The following is a 21,391-nucleotide window of genomic DNA, read 5'->3' as shown; positions in this document are numbered from 1 at the left end:
TGCACACTCTGCCTTTTCCCGTTCTTAGGAACAGGTATCCCGAAACCCCCGTGGTCAAGGTCACGCAGCCTTTTCACGAAAACTATCCACTTAAAGGACCCAACGGTACATTGATGCTAAACGGTACTTTGTTTACAGTTCGGCCGATACCTTAGGCCTTTTGGCCCCGATACTACATAAATGTAAAGTAAACGTATAAACTTATACCAATTACATCAAAATACAGTAATAACGTAACTCAAATTACGTCTTAGAATCTCGTAATGTCGTATGTAAACGACGTAAATAAAAGTAGCGTAGACAAAGGACGAGAAAGAGCAGGAAAGAATTAAAACTACTTGATTCTTTTATATAACGTACAATAAATTATTCTATAAATTTATATTAATGAAACAAATCTAATAGCGATGTATAATCAGCAAGAAATAACTACGTAGTCGAGTGACGCCGTGTAACGCAGACGAAACTTTGTTGACATATCTTAACGCTACGATTTTCGACCGGGAAATGGCGATTGACGTCGCAGTCTAACGAGCTACGATTATTCTTCCAATCGCAGCAGCGCGCGAAATTGAAACATAGTCCGCCGTAAAAATTTTCTCTTTCAATGAATTATGAGACTCTTGGACTGTATTATTCTTTAGAAATTTTTAGAGATTTCACCTTTTCCTTGATGAAAGGCGTATATACATACACAAACAAACGGTTTCCTGGAAAATTCAACTTTCAGCAAATATTGTAACAATGAACATTTTTCATACCATGATTTTTAACCAAGTATGCACAATACTGTACCTGGAAAATTTGCGTATATCGACTTAATTTGAACAAATGATACCATTTAGTGCGTAGAAAAAACAATAAGACATTGTTTGGTTAAATTATATTTGAAATAAAACGATACCTTTGTCTGGAAATTTTAGTTACACTTTATAAATGTTTATATTCTTTTATTATTCCTACGTTGATAGTAACAATCATTATTTCTATATTATACGTAGATCTTTACATAACGATGCAACGAAAGAAAATCATTTTACATAAATGTATTTACTGTACCACTTTCAACGATGAATTAAAATATAATTCGCAAATTTATTATTCTAAATCACAAAGATCGTAGTAAAACGTACTTACTTGAGAACACAGGTCACGAAATAACCCATAAGATGAAAAGTCCGTGCTGATCTTGTCTTCAATGCAATTAATTTATATTTTCATCGTATACTCGTTATCGTTTAATCTACGGTGGAGTTATTACCAAGTAGTATCAATTTTTCTACATTTTTGCAGCCGTTTTCTTTCGCTCCATTAATCGTGGCACGATTTTCTCCCGCAAATTATACGCTTACCGCGAGCTATTCCGTCATTTCTGGTTCCCGTGAAGTTTCCTTTTTCTCGGACTTCTCTGGCCGCAACGAGAACCCATTGTGTCTCGACGTCACTTCGTCCCCTTAATTCTTCCGCGCTTGTTCTCCAGTGGGTGGGAAGGAAACCGGTGGTCAGTTACGAGTTCGTGAAACGGAAACTCGACCGTGGTCGTTCGATTCTTCACGGGACCAGAAAGGAAAAAAATATGGGAACAGAAAAAGGGATCGTTAATATCGAAATCAGTCACGAGGAACGGGGTGGTTCCAGTTCCTTTATTCCTTCTTAAATTTATATCTTCTTCGAAACGTCTAAAGATATCAAAGTAATTTCCATAATAGGTGGATATTCTCGCAAACTATAATATTCGAACAAAAATATCGTTTCGTGGGCGAGGAGCAGGTTACACGACGTACCGTTCCGACGTTTACTCGGTCGAATTCGATCGTCGTAAAGTTCGTACGAGCTCGAGGAAAGACACACACCGACTGTACAGAAAGAGAACAATTATCAGTCCGATGTTGGATGACTCTAAAAGTTTCGATTTGAGAATTACGGCCAGCAAGACGGAAAGTTTCGTGAGGATCCGTTACGAACGACATTCGAGCAGAATCCTCTGGTATCCACCGAAGAATTGTTCGAGGAACTTCAATCAGTCTGTTCTTGCAGTTCGACGCTCTTTGAAAAACACTGGAGAAGTTCCTAAATACGGGAAATAAGGACTACAGGAAACTCCTCGGCGGTTCATCTTCAACGTGAAATAAACGCGTGTTCGGTTCCTCGTTTCCTGCACTAAAAATGAACTAATATTTCATCCAAATACCGTTGGCAAACTTTTTAAGAGATCTGCAACTATGTCAGAGTTCTTCGCTGGAATAGAAACAACGTTTTGTCAAATATTTATATTACATAATAAAGAAATTCGGAATACTGGTGGGTAAACCTAGAAGATGCCGAAATGAACGATAGGTGTACGATCCGAGGTAGTTTGAAGCTTAATTGAAATTTAAGGAATTCGTAGAAAGTCGATGGGTTAGTAAATTACATTTTCCCTAATGGAGATTGTTCAGCGCAGCTCTACGTCATTTACCTAGCCAAAATACGGGAATTCACCACCATTAAGCTACTTCACCTTCTCTGCGAAGGCTACTCTTGAAAACGATCGTGAAGTACAACGCAGCCCTCGTCAAACATAATAATATCTATCAAGGAAGATGGCGAAATACAGCACAACCCTTGTCAAATTTAACGGAATCGATCATGGAGTATCATGGCAAGAGTATCGAATTATGCTCTTCTATTGTGCAAGACTCGTCTAATAAAAGAGGATGCTTTCTAAATTCTTCTATCATATCAAAAATCAAAAGAATGCAATCTGAAATAGTTGTAACGATTTGGTAACGATAGAATAGCGTGCTAGTAAACGAGAAAATAGCGAAAGGGAAGAGAGAATGAAAAAGAGATTATTCGTTGAAGAATTTCTCTACAACTTATTTCTTTCCTTATGTCGTTTCCAAACATTCTACACTCTTTTATTACTACGCTACCCTATATTTCACGCTGTTTCAAATACAACGAATCGATCTTCTTTTATTTCCCTCGATACGATACGTTGCACGATCCAACATTTCAATATTCAACGCCCCATAAAATCACTCGTAATCCAAATATAAAAGAAAAATAAGAGGAGGAAATAAGAAACGACGATTCTCAGATAAGTTTCGTTTCCCCGAGTGTGACACATAAGGTCGCGTTGCATATTTTACCGGGGCGAATTGTTTCCGGGCAATTGGGAGCGGAAAAAATTCGGGAACACTGCAGTAGATATTTTCCGAGCTAGAGGAAACGCTTGCAGCGTCAAAGATGATGCGGGCGCGTGCAGCGAAGCCGAAGCGCCGTGAAGATGCATATTTTCTAGGCGAACAGCTCTGTGCACACCTTCGAGATTCCGGAAGGAGATGCGGGTGTTTCTCGAGCGATTTCTTCCGATAGCAAAGCACCGTTCCTACGGGTGGACCTGTCCTTTTCTTCGCGTTTTTCCGCGAATTTATATTCGCATGGTACCTGCGTTTCCGGATGTCGCTATAGGAGATGCAGGGAAGAAGAGGAAGAGGAGATTAGAGGGGGCAACGGAAATGCCGTTGCAACGCTCGTCGACATCCGACCGGGCGAATTTTCCAACAGAACGGACGCCGAAGACGTTTTAGAAGACATTCGATGCCTTTACGACGCACCTTGAAACACGTAACGTGACCCATTTTGCCCATTGTGCATGTATTTACATGCCACACGCTCTCGTAAACACCTTGCCTCGTTCGCTGCTCATATTATCCGATTCTCACTGTTGCACCGACCGATCTCGTCTTTCGCTTGTCACCCGATACTCGTTGGACGATGTCAGCGATTAATTAGACGTTTGTGGAATTTTAGCTCACCAGTTTCGTTAACTCTATTTGTGCGTTAAGATGATTACATTATAATGGTTCCTATAATTATCTACGAATCGTTGTTTCCCTCTCGACGTTTATACGAAATGTATTATTTAAAGGGAATCTCAAGAAAACGCGTGAAAGAAGTATTAGGTTGTCCGAAAAGTTTCTTTCGTTTTATAAGGAAATAATGGATGCACAACATTTTTCGTTTTATATCATTGTATCGAACTACGTATGATCCATTTTGTCCTATCAAAATGAAGATCACAACGTTTGACAGATTAGGTTTCATGTTTGTATAAAAATATATCGTCGTAAAAGACGTGTCTGTAAAAGAAAGACACTTTCCGGACAACCTAATAAATTTCGAAGGGCGAACAAATGTTGCGTACTCAAACGTCGGCGACAAAGATTATTTGTAAAATAATTCCTATGGGGAAAAGACAATTCGAACCGTCGAATGTGAAAATTAATGGGAATTGTACAATTTTTGAAACCTTGGATATAAAACCCCGAAGGAAGATTTTATGACGCAGTATTTGTTTGTTTGAAAATAGCACGAGTTCAACGAACCATGAAGCAGATAATGAAAAGTTCGTATTTAAAAATCAACATCTCGCGAATTGGTAATATCTCGCAGCTCTACACTGACAGCTATCATTTGTTTCAAAAGCGACCGAACCCTTTCATGTTCCGCTGAAAAGCGAATCTCGCGCTGTTTCTCTTGCTGATGGAATTAAAAGAAGTCATTAGGATCGAATGGAAGTAAAAACTGTTTACCGAGGGAAGATCGTGCCTAAGTGAAATTTCGTGTCAAGCGAAACGAGTCCGACTGGCAACAAAGGGACAGGTGCAAAGAAGGATAGAGAAAAAAAAAGTTGCCGGTTTTATTGTTCCCCTTTTGTCTGGTCGCTCGTTTAGCAGCGATTCCTCAAAGGGATGAATGGAAGTATTGTGCTTCACGATCCCGCCACCCATCGACTGGCTTTGTGTAAATTGGTATCGAGATATTCCTTTTGGTAGCAGATAATAACATTCTTAGTTATCTATGCCGCTCGAAATGTCGGCATACTAATTGCCACTTGTGGTGTTCCTTTGTACGTTACCGCAACGAAATACACGGAATAAATCCCTTTTCAAATAAATTCCATGGCTTGTCTGTATTAAACGTTTATTAAAGGAATGAAAAAGGGATCGATAGCGTTGGGGGGCGAAGAAATCAACTGTTTCTCTTCGAGTTTCCTTCTACGCTCGAGAAGCGACGTCTCGAGATTCACGCAGGCTGGTTTGCTTAATTCGAGGACTTCCAATTTTTTTACATCCGCGGTTTCATACTTTCTTTCGTTTAATTAGCTATCGACGTTGCGTCGAGTCTCCGAAAGTAGATTTTTTAAAATATTTGCTTTTTTTTTTTTTAAAGAGGAGAAGAAAAAAAGAGGACAGAGGAAAATATCTGTTGGAAGTAGGTACTATCGTACTTGCGATATGGTGCGTTACGCTTCAAATAGAAGAAAATCCTGCTGAAACGTAAGCTGATACTCGAAAGGAAAAGAAGAAGGTTACGTTCGCAACGAGAACTATTTTCCGTTATACTACTGGAAAGTAACTTGGACTAATAACGGAAGATCTAGTAAATTCTTCCTGTAAGTTTCAAACCTGCGTTCTCCATTTTAAGCGGAATTTATTGAGAAAAGTAGACATCGTACGCAGGTACAAGTTTCCCACTTGTATCATTCGCGAGAAATAAATTTCTGGAATTCGCCAAGGTGTCGTGTTTGCACCTAGGAAACTATCTTTTTCCAGAGGTGGAGGGATAAACATTTCGAAGGATGTAAACAGCTGGTATTTGCATGAACTTCAGGGATGAAGTTTCGCAATATTATTACGGAATTTCCCATTGATAGGATCCGCTGGATAGGGCGGTAAAGTCTCATAGAGCACTCTGCGGCACGTAATGCGGAACGCAAATTGCGATACAGAGAGCCCCGTCATGATTTCCGGTTATATGAAACGCGAATGCGCGCAGAATGACTTTCTCATCAAAACAGAGATATCTTCATCGTGTACGAGAGCACTCAGGCCCGTTTCAAACACGTGCACGCGTTTAATTCCTGCTAAAAGATCCCTCAACTTCCATCCATCTCGCGCTATCTATCTCTCTTTCTCTCCCGCTGTCCTTTTTTCCTCCGCCATAAAATTAGCACTCGCATTTTCACGGAGAAGTAATTACTTTCTCTGCGTTTTCTCCATTTTCTCTTCCTCTCTTTCTCGTTATTTTGAAACGTGCATTACAATATTTCGATTCGCCAAGATAAAGGAACTCTAGTCCGGAACACAAAACATGTAGCGATTCAAGGAATCCCTCTTTTTCTATAACGCGCTCGTGTTATTCGTATAATTAAATACGTTGTGTGTTCTTTTTGTTCTCGTCGCGATTTTCTCGAGGACGTTGATTCCACTCTGCCGCCTGATACGTTTTAAACGAGATTCCAAAACTGTCCCGGACGAGTTTCAACGACCTTCTTCATACGAAAAGCGTATGCTATTTTTACGTTTGTATTCGTACTCCGATTTTTATCGAAAATATTAATTTTTAATTAAGAATCGGGGAATTTGAAGCTTCTCCTTACTTGGATAAACTCGTTGCTATTCGTTTATTTAAACACGGGATATTTGAAGTAGTGACATCTAAGGTTTCAGTAGTATCAGATTCGATTCAGAGAGTTCGTTTCGATACTGGAAATATATTCGACTTATTTTTGTCGCGATAATTCGACGATAAAAGGCAACACGATCCATCGGGAGCGTGCAAGCTGTTTCTTAAATACGCCGAATATCAACAGGTTGTTGATTTTGCTGACCGTATTTCGTGGTTATTTAGTTCAGATTCGGTCAGGTAAGAGTACGCGTGTGTACGTGCCTACAGGTGCATCGTGCATTGCTCGCGGTATTGTTTCCGAATACAACGCTGCGGTTCCCGTTTGATAATTAGGGATGCTGACTGTCGTCGAACCGGAAAATACTCTCGTCCTTATTTCAATGCCGAATACTATCGTCCGAATTCTCGTCATTTACTCGCCTACCAACTTACAATTTTCGATCATTTAAATTTGAAATTTCAATGAGGAGTTTGAATTTGAAACTTGAAACTTTAATTCGAATTTAAATTCGAACTCAATTAAAATCTACCCTACGCCAACGTCTACCAGATACTACCAACGAAATGACAAATGATAATGTCGAAGCAAAAACAATTATACCTGACAGCTCTGCGATCGTTATGTCTACTGCTCATGAAATAATCGTAGTAGCAGTCTCAAGCGGAATAATTTTGCCGCAACCACTGCGAGCAAGATGAAATATTCACTGGTGGAAAATCTATCGAATAAATCCAAAGTATACAAAGTAACTCAAACAGAACCTACCTTAACTTCTACCAATTTCGCTTTACCACCGAGGCTTTCCAAATTCGTTTCGTCCACTAGGAATATCAAAGGTACGCGTTGCATACACCATCTATGTGTACCGCCGGTGAATTTCGTTGGTAAAATCCTGATGACATAATTCGAGCAGATTAGACGTTGACAGAGGACAGGCCACGGAGGGTGTGACAGGCGTGCATTTAATAAAACCAGCTACGAAATGATAAGCATCGTCTGATGGGATCGAAGCCGCGCGAAGGGCCTGTTGAAAGCCTAGAAGAGGGATTAGCTGGATTAGTTGGCCGGCTGGATCTATCTATTCCGTAGTCGGATGAAAGGGATACCTATAATTACGTTCCCCTTACGGTGAGAGGGCGCGAAAAGCCTCGCTATGAATGACGTCGATATCTCTTCTTGCAAAGGGACGAAATTGAACCCGCTGCACACGCTTTTTCTCATACCACGCCACAGCCCATCCTTTCTACTCCCTCTCGCTCCTTTTCGAAACGGCTTTTCAGCAGCTTTCAACGCCACGCGCACGCGAGTCTGCGTGCTACAGGCCCTTTCATAAATATGGGAGACAACGAAGAACGAGACACTCGTCGAAACGAGTGTCCGTTACTTGGACATTTCGTTCTATCGAGGTTTAGAAATTATTTTCACCTTCGTTCATTCTCTCTTACTTATTTTCGTCTTTCCTTTGACTGGTGCAGATTATAACAAAGGATATCAAAGGATTTGAACACACCTATTTCATCGATCAAAGAACTAAATCTAACGATATGGCGTTACGAAAGAACTATAATTCACGACCTGTATCCTAAGTATCGAGGAAACTTGTTCTACAAGTTGCGCACTCTCGAAAAATCTACCGTAATTTACTTTCCAAAAAGTTTCCTCTTCGTCGTATGTTTCTGTAAGGAACGAAAAGTAAAACGACTTTATGGAAGTCAATAAATCGTAAGAAAATTCAAGAGGTACATCATACGAGACCCACCCTGTATATCCAATGTTTCCTCTGGAAACAGCACCCTTAGCCATCGACGGGATCTACGAAAAAGAGAGATAAAAATATCAGTCGTTCTGCATATATCCCAATTGGGCGAAATTATAGCGAACAGGGTAGGGTGAAGTAGAGTTCGCTAGATTTCATTCCTTTCCTTCTCGCGCGTTTCGTCGTTTGAGATGTCGTAAATCCAAGATAGGTTTCTTCGGTTTAGATACAGAGAAGACTTCCTTTAACTATAACAATTTAGCTTCACGAGCAATAGGAGACTTTAGGGATGCCTTTTTTCTCTTTCACTAGCGCGCAAGTTCGCTTTCTTCGCGAGCCAAAGTACGACTCGTCAGTGATTACTACTTGCAAATGTGACATCGTTTTTTTTAGAAGAAACTGCGGTTCACTGGGTTCTTAGATTTCGTCGATGTTCCTTTTTTCTTTTTTCTTATTTTTAGACTTGTCATTGAGAAAATTACGTAGATCAATAACAAAATGAAAAACCCAGACAATGGTACAATAATGGTATAATGATGGCAATAATTATAAATATTAAGTGATGATAAAAATGGGAGATAATATCGTTGGGTGAGTCGAAAAGTATATTCGAAAAGTAACTCGAGAGGCTGCATAGATTAAAGAAAGAAAAAACATTTTAAAAGAGCGCAAGTCAGAAAGTAAAGAATAGAAGAATGAAGAATCGGAATGGAAAGAGAAGATTCTTTCGTTCAGGAAATAACGCACAATGTGCCGTTTGATTACATACATTTTCAACACAGTTTAGCAATTTTGGGGAGTTTCGAACTTCCCCGGAAAGTTTCGCCTTCGCATTTCTAAGCCTTCGTTGCGAAGACCGGCGAAAGTACAGAGTTAAGTAAGAAATAAAGACGCGGTGTTGTATCCAGTAGAAATGAGGCAACGTTTCGAGGAATAAAGCTAAGGCTTAATTAAAAGTGGCCGCGTTTCATTTAGTCGTTCTGCTTGCAATTACACGACCCGAAGACATTGATCCTTTACTTTACCACGCCTAGATTTCCGAATAATAGAAAATCATCTCGAAAGATTCGTCTTTTGTTTTCGTAACATCGAAATTCTTTTTTTCATAGCGAAATAATCCAAGAGGAGATCGTCCAACAGAAATCTAAATTTAACTCTAAAATAACTCCTCTAAACCGTTTCCTGAAACATTGGAAAATTGTACTTGTCTGTTCACTACGCTATTGCACTGATATTAAAAAAGTTGCTGTTTGTATTAATTAGTCGCTAACTTTTATATCGTTGTAAACAGACTTTCTTTTTTCACGAGCAAATAGAATTCCATTAGTGAAGAGTTAAATAACTGCAATGTACCGTTCGATTCCCGAGACTCACTTTCACGCTGCATTTTCAAGTAGTTTTTCATCCGATACTCGCGAGATCCTCGAAGAATCTCGTCCACGACTTTAACGCTCGTTCGTATTCGTTCGTTCAAGTTCACGCATGATCCTCAACATTTATCATCATCACTTTCCCTCGATTTGTCGTCGTACGACTTGAGACTCCCTACCCGACATAACGACGTTATCATCGGGTTTAAGTGAGAGTCTCCGGTATCACCGATAGCGCCGTGGGACGCGTCACTGTCACGCTTCGTCTCCTTAAGCTTCGTTTCCCCCTTCGTGCACCAACGCAGGCATGGCTACCCTCACCTTATCGCTAGTTCCTTGCTTCCCTCTCGTACGAGTAGACCCATTCACGTCCTACTTAGGAGTACTCTCGATCAATCATATTCAAATTGAGCGCGTAGTTCACAAGGATCCGCAACGATGACGCGAGTTCCTGCGAATTCTGTTCCGTGGTGGTTCGTTCCAGCGAAATGCAAGATGCACGAATCGTTGCCGAATTATTTCACCGAGTCGGATGATTTCAGCTTCCGGCGAACATTGATTCTAGCGAACGCAAATTAGCAGGATCAGGTAGAGCGTAGAGAATTTATTGTCGGTTCTCGTCTATTCTGATAAGGAATTTCGGATCGGATTTGGCAAGAGAAGAGACAGAAAGCACTAAATGAATTATGAGACGCATATGTATTCGTTCCGGTTTAATAAACGTGCTGAAAAGTACAGCACTGGAAATAGGAATAACGAGGCAGCTTAATTTCCAGCTTCGATAATTAAATTCCCTTTGCCGGTAATGTTAGGTTCGTTTCTAACGAACGTCTGCAACCTTTTTCTATTAATTCGACGTTTGTAAATTTAACATATCTCTGCTATAGGCGTCGTAGTACGGCGGATCTATCGCTCGGCCAGCTACAGTTCCAACTTAATGCGGTCAAGTGTCTTGGAAAAAAATCAGATTCGGGAAAAAGCCAGGACAGACGCGTACTATTGGAGAATTTTGGAGAATTTGCTCGGTGAAATTCTATTACAGACTTGGTTACTGGAAAAATGGTCAAAGTTAGGCAAGTCGCTGGCAGTGGACACTCAAAGTTCCTGACTGGATAGTTTCTCGAGACGGAGAAAGTAAAGAGAATAAGTAACTGGTTCGCATCAGGAGCGACAGGCCCTTGGGTGATGCAGCGCGCGAACTTGGATTCTCAGCGCTGCAACAATAGGATTTCGGGAAGGAACAAAGAACACGGAATGATCATTTCGTTGATCTCGATGCGATTTCAACTTTTCGAAACTATCGACTAATTTGTTAAGTTCGCTAATTAATATTTAGCGCGTCCGTAACGCGACTCTCGTTAAAAACGAAACGAAACACGCGTGTCTAATCTGGAATCTTTCGCGAGAATCGCAATTAACCTAATCTCTACAGAAGCTAACGATACAACAGGGAATATTAGCGAAACAGTGGCGATTGTTTTCTATGCATAGAGAACGTCTTATGGCCGGAAGTTGGTCGACAATACTCTTTGTAATCGGTGGTTTGCTCCTTCGATGGAATGTAGGACGCGCCTGGTGGACGGTCGAGAGTAGATGAAGCGATTGAACGAGATACGGAATTCAGATTATAACTCGGAACGTTAAAGGCTATTTTCCTTCGAGATCAAACCACCACCGCTTAACAATAGGTCGGGGAATAATGGGGCGAAAATAACAGGTGCTTTGCCACACCTCCATACCGGCATTCCACGCTCGACCATCTCGAGATGGTTGCACGGCCCGTATACGCTCTCGTTTATGTCGAGTATATTATACGTATTAGCACGGTCAATCTCGTGACACCGTTCTTTCCTCGTTCGCAGTCTATCGATTTAACATCGTTCGACGAAAAGAACCAACGAAAAATTATCTAATACGATGAAAATAAAGATTCAAATTTTAATCAATCTGAGAAGAACACGGAATGTTTGATTGCCAGAGATTTTAGAAGATTTATCTCAGTCCGTCGTTCAATCGTCGTTTAAAGGATTAAATATTTGACCAACGAACGGTTCTCGAAGATTCTTAACAAGGATTTTTGATAAAAAAGCAGCCGGAAGAAATTCGATTCTCGTCCGATCGAATTTCCCAGATTGTTGTACGAATCTTTCCCGTAACGCTTCGTTTCGAACCCCTTAAGTAAAAACTGCACCACCAATCCTCGTTTCGTTCTCCGGTTCTTCCCTCCTGAACCGTTCCACAGTTGCAATAACGAACCATTGTAAGAACGCGTTACAACCTTGACAAGACCCGAATCGACGTAGTCAAAGAACCGATAACGAGAAGGTTAGGCGAAAACCACCAGTGCCGAAGAAAGGATATTCGAACAATCCTGCCGTTTAAACCGCTCTGCCTCCTCCACCCGACGTAATTCTTCGTCGGAACGCGTTACAAACGATTCTCCCCTCCTTGACACGTTCGGTTCGAACGACAGACAAACCTATCATACCACCTTCATTCCCGCCTTTCCGTCCTCCTATCCGCTGTGAAATCGAATTGAACCGAACACACCCACGTGCCACGTGGAATTTCTACGTTGGCTAACGGGAGAAGGGAAAGGATCTAACGAGGCTAATCGGCCGCAAGGACGTCAATGATTTTCACTAGGCAGTAATTTAACTAATTGTCGTTGGGGGCGAACGGATGTCGGTTACGAACTGGCGAAGCCACAGACGGTCGTCGTCGGATTACGAAACGAGCCTCGTTACTGTCGTTAACGATCTGCTTTCATCCGTCCGCGTGACGAGTTCCTATAAACGTGACCCATCGGAAGGAACCGAGCCGTTGGCGAAGGCATGCGGCATCGATCAGGAACAGCGGAAGCTCGGCTGCGGCGCGCTTTCTATTATCGACGATGCATCCACGAACCGGTCCTTCGCTGCCATCCTCGCGTCTCCTCCTGCCTTTCCATCTCGCCATCCCCTTTTCATCCTGTACTTTCCATCGTCCTCGCCGCTTCGCAATCGCGAACTAAGACCGTAGAACGCGCGTGCATGAGTTTGCCGATCACGTCAACGTTCCCGAAACTCGACTAGCTTCGCTGGGACTACTACGTGCCATTTCACTGGGTACAGGCCAAGCGGAGCTACTTGTAATTGATTTACAGGGTACGCGATCGGTCGAGAAACCCCGCGAGTTTCCATGCGACCAACGATCCAACTAAACTGCCGAGGCGTCTTCCATCGTTCCATTTAGGGAAACGCACGGCCCTCTTCGACGCTCCACCGACCACGGCACCCTTCGTTTGCGCGATTGACGACGAACAGTTTGCGAATCGAGATTGGGGGAGTCTTTGGAAGCAGTTTGAGGTTTAGGTTAGGTTCGCTTGATATGTCGGTTGCTAGTGATTGGATATATTGGCGTTTGGTGCTAACAAGAGTCGCGACGCGAATTCGACAAAACCGAGATTGCAAAATAAATAACGAGATCGTGGTACCTCTAAGATGTTATAGACTATATCATACACCACTGTCGAGTTTCTTCGTCGTTGCGTTCCTCTTTTTCATAAAACCTGAACGTATAAAAAATTTTAATCGTTCGTTTCTCGCGAATTGACAAAGAGATTGATACGTTAAGTTTGCCGCGTCTTGTTTTATCAATTACCGATAATATCTTTTATTTGACGGATAAAAAGAAAGATGGAGTATCCGTTTGTCGAAGAATTACATCGTTGAACTTGAGCAGCGTGTTTAAGTTTTGACCTATAAATATGCATAAGGTAGGCTATAAAACGTAGAATAAATTTGTATGAAGTATGTATGTATAAGAGTAACCGAGGGAAAGGTACATACAGCTGGCAAATTTAACATTGGTAATGCAGACTTGTTTTACTGCCATTAAATAAACTATGGTAATGACGAAGGACGGAAATGTTGATTATTCAATATCGAATTTCGATCGAACAACGTCACGCAAATGAATTCTACTGTAAACGTAATCTCGCAGACGGAACCTCGTTGCCTTATTGCAAATTTTTCTCATCGGTCCAAGATTCAGGTAGATAGATCTGGATACGCTAGTTTGAGAGGGTGCTGAGGTCGGGAGAGGAAATGACCCGAATTTTCATGCGTGAATAATTTGCATCGCGGTGACTGATCTCGCGAAACTTGGGAATTTTTTACTACACCGTGGTAATTACACCGTGGTGTTTAACAAGAAATTTCAGATAATCCGACTTTGGAATTAGCCGTATGCCTCTTACATAATTGAAGATATTATATTTCGGAAGAAACTTCGGTTAGTTCAACGAGTCCATTCCCTATTCATAATTGACAGCGTGTTCTCCGACAAAACCCACTTTTAATAAGAAACTCCATCGAACCATTCAATAATTTATCACAAAACCCGACTTTCGCTCGATTCCCAATCAATGCGGTCGTTCCATACAAAGGAATCTTCGATTATTAGAAATTTCCGCTCGTTTTGCCGAGAGAGGAAGCTCGCTAAACATAGAGACTCGATTCGAAAAAATTCATCGTGATTTCATCGGATTTCATCGTGGAAGAATGGAGGCGTTTGTAGCCGGCCCATTCTCAAGGTTCACGAGAATAATAGAATTCCGCGTGCTGGCCGTCTCGTAAAATTTGAAAGGAACCGCGGTATGCATGGCCCATTTTCCGCTGCCCTTCGTTACTCTCGTTACGAAGTCGACGAGAGATTCTCGATACGACCTATATTCCAAGGCGTCCCAATGCTCGCGAACACTCCAGTACCCGCGTCGCTCGATACGCTGCGGCACGACAAAAATTTCACCACCACCGTCGCGATATCGAACGATTTTACGGTTCGACAAGGCGTTGCACAGGAATTTCCCTCGCTGTCGTTCTTTTTCTCTTACGCTACTTCGTCCACCAATTCCTTCAACCCTCTTACGTACCTTGCGGAGAGACGAAAGAGGAGCAGAAAGTTACGCTGCTCAAAAGCGAGCTGCGCACCTCATCAATCCTTAAATCGGAAACGAAGTCGACTCGTTTGCCGACCTATTTGGAGATCGTCCACCTTCTTTCTCAGTTACCCTCCGCATCGACGAATCACGACTCGATTTTCAACTTGGCCAAGATTTCCTCCTCGCTGGAAAGTCGCGCACCACTGTTCGTAGGAGGGTTGGCGAGAGCCGCAGGGTGGAAAAAGCAGACGGCTTGGATGGTTGCCGGTGCTCGTAAGATATTCGCCGAATGGAACGCGAAGTTACGTTAGCCTTGGATAAAGGAGGATTAGCGAGAGTTGTCTGCGCGCCAAAAGAGGCCAATACCCGTTACGTCCATGGATCGTCCGATCCTTCGTCGCCTTTTATTTACTCTTTTCCAGCTCTCTCCACTTTTTATTTCCTCTTTTGCTTTCGTTTAACCCCGTCGACGCACAGCTTTTATCTCCATCGGACGCTTTTGTCTCGGTCGTCGTCGTTGCTAGCGGCCGATTGTCGACGCGAACCCGGGCTGTTTGCTCGATAGGAAAGTGCAAGTAATAATGGCAAGGTGGATGGAGAGCTGTTGTCGGACGAAGCAACGTGATAGAGATTCGATCGATCAAAAAATGTTTGTCGATTTTACTACGCTGAGAAATCGCGCTTTCCGATTCCAGGATCTCAGAATTTTAGGACATCTGAAAGTTTTGAAACATCGCAAGCAACTTTCGCACCGGAAACTAGTTTTTAAACGTTTCTTACGGAACGAAGAACTTGGTCTCGTAGGTACTACGTTCAAGCGCCCAAAATTTTTGACAAAGAGGTAAAGAGATAGTTTTGAATTTCATTCAAAGCAGGCAAAAAATCCGTAACTCGGCAGGTCGAATTTGCACGTCCTTTCTTCGCAAATCTGTCCGCGGTTTCGCACGTTTCCCAGCTTGGCAGCGATTCGTGGTCGACTTGTCGCCTCGTAAAAATCACGGGTAACCCTCGTAATGTACACGACCGGCTGCTGGGAATGAAAAAAAATGTCCGATCGAGTTCCATCGACTACGAGATCTATTTCATAGAATCGTAAACGTTTCCTGAGATGAATACCGCCGCCACTTAACCAAGCTAATGCAGTCAGCTGCCACTTCGGTTCCTCCTTTCCCGAACAAGTTAACTTCCGGACTTGGAACGTCTTCGTGAGATCCTCACTTTGACTATCAGCAAAGAGGATATCTCAGTCGGCATCTCGGATTAAATGGAAAGGAAGATTGGCCATGGGATCCGACGGATGAAATGAATTTTCAATGGAGGCCGAGATCGAAGATCCTAAGCGAGAATAAGGATGAGAAACAGAGAGTCGGAAGCGGAACGAGCCGGTCGAAAGGGGCGAAAGTAGGAAAGTGGAGTTAGGTATGCTAAGGTAATCCCGTTCCCGTCGAGACTTTTTCTCTCCCCCCCCCCCCGCCCCCTCCTCCCTTTTTCCACCTTCGAGACGATCCGGCTTTCGCGATAAAATTAACAGAATTAATTTAGATCTCTGCGGTCTGCGTCCCCTGGCGTTCGAAACTTAAAACGAACACTCCCTTAGATACACCCTACATATAGATTAGATTATAGATTATAGACGTAGATTGATGGAAAAAAGTCGAGTTTAGGAAACGAGATAGAAAAACAGGTAACTTTCCGTGTGGAGGAAAGTTTTAATTGTACAGGTACACGGAAGTTGATCTATTAATAACGAACTACGTTTTACGCTTATTACACAGGCTACCGAAGGTAGTAGTCGAGCTGCGTTTTGCAGACAGTCAGGTTCCAGTACAAGGTTTATCACTTATTAGCCGCGATATACTCCGCACAGTACGTTACAATATCGCACAAGTGAGTTTCATAACTTCTACGCCCTTAATCGACTTGGCCGATTTCCACCAACTATCCGACAGATATTCGATAATTTTAGCCAACTTGTTAAGCGGTACGGCCACGCAACGTATTTATCTTAGCAAACGTATGGAAAACTTCGAATATCATCTTTATATCGGCATCGACCGAAAAATCCTCCCTATAAAGCATATTTCACCTCCATCTTAACATCGTTCCAACATATTTTCAAGACGGACGATCGCGAGGATTTTCCTGCTCGCCTATGCACCTACGTATGTACGTATGAGATGTGTGTGTATGCGCGTGTGCGCCGATGTAACGCGATTACCGGGCGAAATACTTTCCATGCAAATTCGCGCGGAATATGTTCTCGTAGGAGTTTTATAAACGAGCGTTTCGTCACGATGACGAGGCGAAAGGGCAGAGGGTGGAACGCGACGAAGAAGAAAGGGACGCGGAGAAGCGTGGGACACGAGGCTCGGTAATAGGACGTAACGTTGGCCGACGGTAGAACGTTTTTGTTGCTGGCAGTTAACCGCGGGCAATGAGGCAACAAACAACGCCGCAAGCCTTTCTCTCGCGCACCTTTTCCTCTGGAATTACACACACGCCGGCTGCTTTCTTTTTTCCTTCGCCGGCATCGCCATCCGCCTCCACCTTTCGCTTCCTTTCTTTTTCTCTTCCTTCTCTATTTTTCTCCCCTCCCCTATTTTCCCTATTTTCTACGGCGTGTTCCCTCTTTCAGTGACCCCTGGTAACGCGTTGCTGGTCGTTTTTCGATTCACCGTGGCCCGAACCGTGGCCGACACATTATTTACATGCCTCGATGAAACTTTACCGCTGGTAAATACGGGTCGAACGAGGCGTCTTCAACTTTGAATCAAAATGAAATTCCAGGCGCCGGATATATACACGGAATACGGAACGAGGCAGGGAGATACGAGAGCGTTCCTTCTAAGAGTCTAACGCGCCACCAGATACGCGGCAAGCTAGGGGAAATATTATGCCGAAGGCTGAGAGAGGGCAAGGGGCAGAAAGATGGGAAATCGCGTAGAGGACGGCAATCGAGCGAAAAATTGGGTTGTACAAACATCTCCTTCGTGGCTGTATTCATCTTTCCTCTACCGAGCCTCACGAGTCATAGTTTCGTCTTCGTACCGCGCATCTCGCCGCTTTATTTCGCTTTTTCACCCAGTGTCTTCGACTTTCTTCCTTTCCGCAACCTTGAGAAAACGATATTTTTCTGTCTGCGCGACGTTCTGCTTCCTTTCGATCTGGCTTCTCCTCGTTGAGCCACGTTCAACCTTTTCCACGTATTTTCTCCCATCAGAAGGTTCGTTTCTTTAGAAAGGAGAAAGAAGACGGTTGATTTTCTATTTTACTCGTTCGCGTCGATCGAAGCTTCGATTCGTTGTTTTCCATTTTAACCGTTAACTGGCTCAGAGTAGAATTAGGTGATAAATATTTCAAGATAGACCAGATAATTTCGTAACGTTAAGCAACGGCGAATTTTCTTTAAAATGTACGTAAATAGAATTTTATCGAGCGACGAAACAAGATTTTCTTAATTACGCGTTCTTCTTCTCCACGATATTACCATATTCCCCGAAAACTCGTACCTCCTACGTACAATAAAGTATTTTCAAATAAATAAACCATAAATCACTAAACAAAGTATCTCTCTCCAACCTGTGTTTAATGTAATTAAAATGCAAATACTCTATGGTATAATGAACCGGGGCCAAGAGGCAAATACGAAGCAACCTTCCTTTTCCATAGAAACGCCCTATACATCGTCTCGTACACCAGCTTCCCTCGAAGACACTCCATATATACCTAAGTTCCCCCGTAAACTAACTTCCCTCTTGGAGGTTGTGCTCGCCCTTGCTTCGTACGTTGAAAGGGTTAGCGGGTTTCAGGCTGGCAAGAAAACTTGCCACGATATTGCACGGGTAAGAAGTCGGGCCGGAGAACGGCGAGACGTTCGATGAGAATCATTGTTATCCTGGCGTCTGGCTGTGCGTTCGCGTCTGCCGCCGCACGTAACTTTCAATTTCAACCCCGGCGAATAACAATTTCCTGGCTTATTTACACCAGACTCGTCATCTTTGACGCGTTATTATCGGAATTCGATAACTAATATCTTTCTGCCGTGCTCGCGCAACAAGGACGCAGGGTAATGATTAAAAAAACAAAACAAAAAAGAAAAGGAAACAAGGAAAAAAGGAAGAAGAGAGAAATAAAAGAGAAAAAGAGGACGGAGAAAAACAGAGGGCTCTCTAACGAAGCAGTTGCATGGATGCTGGCGAGGAAAAATAAGCGACAGAAAGGGCGCATTCCGGAGTAAAACATTCGAAACATTTCCGGTTGCGTTCTATCGGTACACACACGCACCCCTTCGGGCAGTGTATTTTAACAATCACTCGCGTCCTCGTACGCGATGCTCGTTATAGGCGGAATCCTGCTTCCGCTTCGTTTTCTTGTACTTTCTCCTTTCATCATCTGTTTCGTACTCTTCTTCTTTTTCTTTTCTTTTTTTTGGACTCTTTTTCTTCGGTTTTCTCACTCGCCAGTCGGAATGTTTAAGCCGTAAGCTCCTTCGTATAAGCTGAGCTAGCGCTCGCCTCTTCGTATTTTTCATTCGTGCAATCAGAAAGAGCAACCGGAGAGCGTAAGGTAAACCAGAACGTCTAAAGCTCTCGACGAGCTCGCTGCTACGATGATTGAAAAACAATCTTTGTTTAACGGGAAATACGGTTTATCGATACAGCGGCAATTTTTTTCAATGGAGAATTTTATTTTAACGGAAATATTATTTTAGTTGAACCCCGTTCAAAAACATCGTTTCAGAATTTTCGTCATAAATCGTTCTCGTCGAATTCGTTGCGAGCGAATAATTGGCTTCGTTGTTACGTCCGTAGTGGTGGAAACAGCGTTTCAGGATTCTTTCGTCGATAATAGAGAGCAAAATTAAGGGGAATGGTGTTTCAATGGTGGTGTACGATGCAGTTAACCGAACGAGGGGAAAAATGGGGACACGAGTGTATCTCGTCAATACGTAATCCCTGTGGAATATTTCGACACGGTGGCACGCGTTAATTTAGTCAGAACGACCCCATAAAATTTGATCCTCCATTGTTTTCTCTCGTCTGGCCGGTGCATACGAGATTTAAGATCGCCGGCTCATCGAGTTTTCCGACGAATTAACCCCGTTTCGTTCGTGCACGACGGAAACGAGGGAACGGGTAGTGTCGAGGGGTAAAGTTTACCGGTGGATAAGGCAGGCCGAGGGTTAGTCAGAAGAAAGACACCATGTAACCGCACGATTAAACGCGGTCGACTGGACAGCTAATCGAATTTCTCCGTTCTAACGCTAATTCATGAAGAATAACGTGTTCTGTGATACTTGACGAGGTAAAAGCCGACATTTTAATGTTAAATCGATTTCTCTGGAAAGTGAACTTCATCCGGGATAACACGTACGTGAAACTTTAAGATTTTTCTTTCGTCCATACGTGTGTGTATATTTAAACAAATTTTATCGGCGAAGACTTTTCCGTTTATTATTTTTATCTTTTATCGTAAAAATATTTGAGTGGAAATTAGAAGAATCGATGAAACTCAACTGTGATGTACGCTCCACAAGACGTATAATTGTCCGACGATATCGAGGGGTCGTTCCCAATTACGTAGTCGACGACGTATCCCTCGCTTTTCGTGTATACAGGTATCTGCATTTTTATTTCTCTCACGTGCAGACTTTGCTCTATGCAAAAAGTCTTTGACGTCGCTAACGGGCGAAGTTTAATATTAGTATTCCAAAACGGTGCCACGGAAGACGAGGCTCTGTGATCATCGAAAAGGAACTTCCTATCCCCCTCCACGGGACAATCTCGCGTTACAAGATTTTTCTTTGCAGCTTGGTCCGGCTTGAAGATCGAACGAATTCGACCGACCACCTTCTTTCCCCATTTTATATACAAACTGGAATTTAATATATGCAAATCGTGTCAGGAACAGGCTATGTTCTTTCTAGCTCGTTTATGATACTTGGGGTCACATACCCAGTTCGCAAACACTTCCTTCGTATTTAATCAAAATTTAATCGTTATAATTAATCGTAATTTCGTTATTTTTCGAACCAAACCCATCCTTAAACTGCGTTGTGCCTATTAAGCGACGGTTCTTTGATATTTAATAATCCTAAATCGTATGATTCGTTCTCTATTTCTCGATTTAAACTGTACTCTCGTCACGCTGATAGTCCGTGGTGTCATCATCTTCTTCTACGCGTCCTCGTTGCGAATGCCAGATCGTCGAATAGCAGAAACGCCGACCGCGAAGGCTCGCGAATTCCGCTTAACGAATTTCCACGGTCGCTGCGGGGATTAGACTCGCATATTTCCACAAGACGCCCAGAGAACCATTAGAAAGCGGACGCCTTTCAATTCGAGCCGGTCCTGCTTCGAGAATTTGGAGGACGCTTCCGTGTTATACGGGAATATTTACTTTTATGTGAAATTTTATTCGCTGAAATTGTCCCACGCGCAAGATGCAAGGAAAAATATTTGCTTTCGGTAGAATCGCGATCCAATTTCTAAACTTCGAAGGAGCAACACATTCCGGTCAATGATACTGCTTTTATTTGGAGAACTAAATTTGCTTGTTCTACTGATAGAAAGATATAAGGTTGTCTATCAGGTGAACGGTTTCGTACTTTAATTTATATTGTAGGATTTTTTTATTTATTTAGAATGAATCAAACAGGAAACGATGGTTATTTAACGTGAACGTAATACAGTAATGTGCTACAACTCAGACAACTAAATAGTTAATTTACAACTCTCGTCATCACGGTTCCAACGCTCTCCTTCACGAGGATCGCCTTCCTCGACAACGCTGACAACACACTCTGACTTCTCAGCTCACACTGACTGTTAATTCGTCTTTCTCCCATAAGCATCCCTTTGTCTTTTCTCATAGCCCCACCA

The 21,391-nt window shown here is 42.6% G+C and overlaps 1 protein-coding gene across 1 annotated transcript in view; it reads left to right on the top strand.

Annotated features, from left to right (window-relative positions):
- The window catches only part of LOC100651512 (B-cell receptor CD22), a 310,916-nt gene that overhangs the window by 187,252 nt on the left and 102,273 nt on the right, over positions 1-21,391 (top strand). The window lies entirely within an intron of this gene.

This window comes from Bombus terrestris, chromosome 1, assembly GCF_910591885.1.
Source record: "Bombus terrestris chromosome 1, iyBomTerr1.2, whole genome shotgun sequence".
Lineage (NCBI taxonomy): Eukaryota > Metazoa > Arthropoda > Insecta > Hymenoptera > Apidae > Bombus > Bombus terrestris.
Note: the sequence above shows the minus strand (reverse complement) of the source record. Positions and strands in the feature narration are given on the sequence as shown.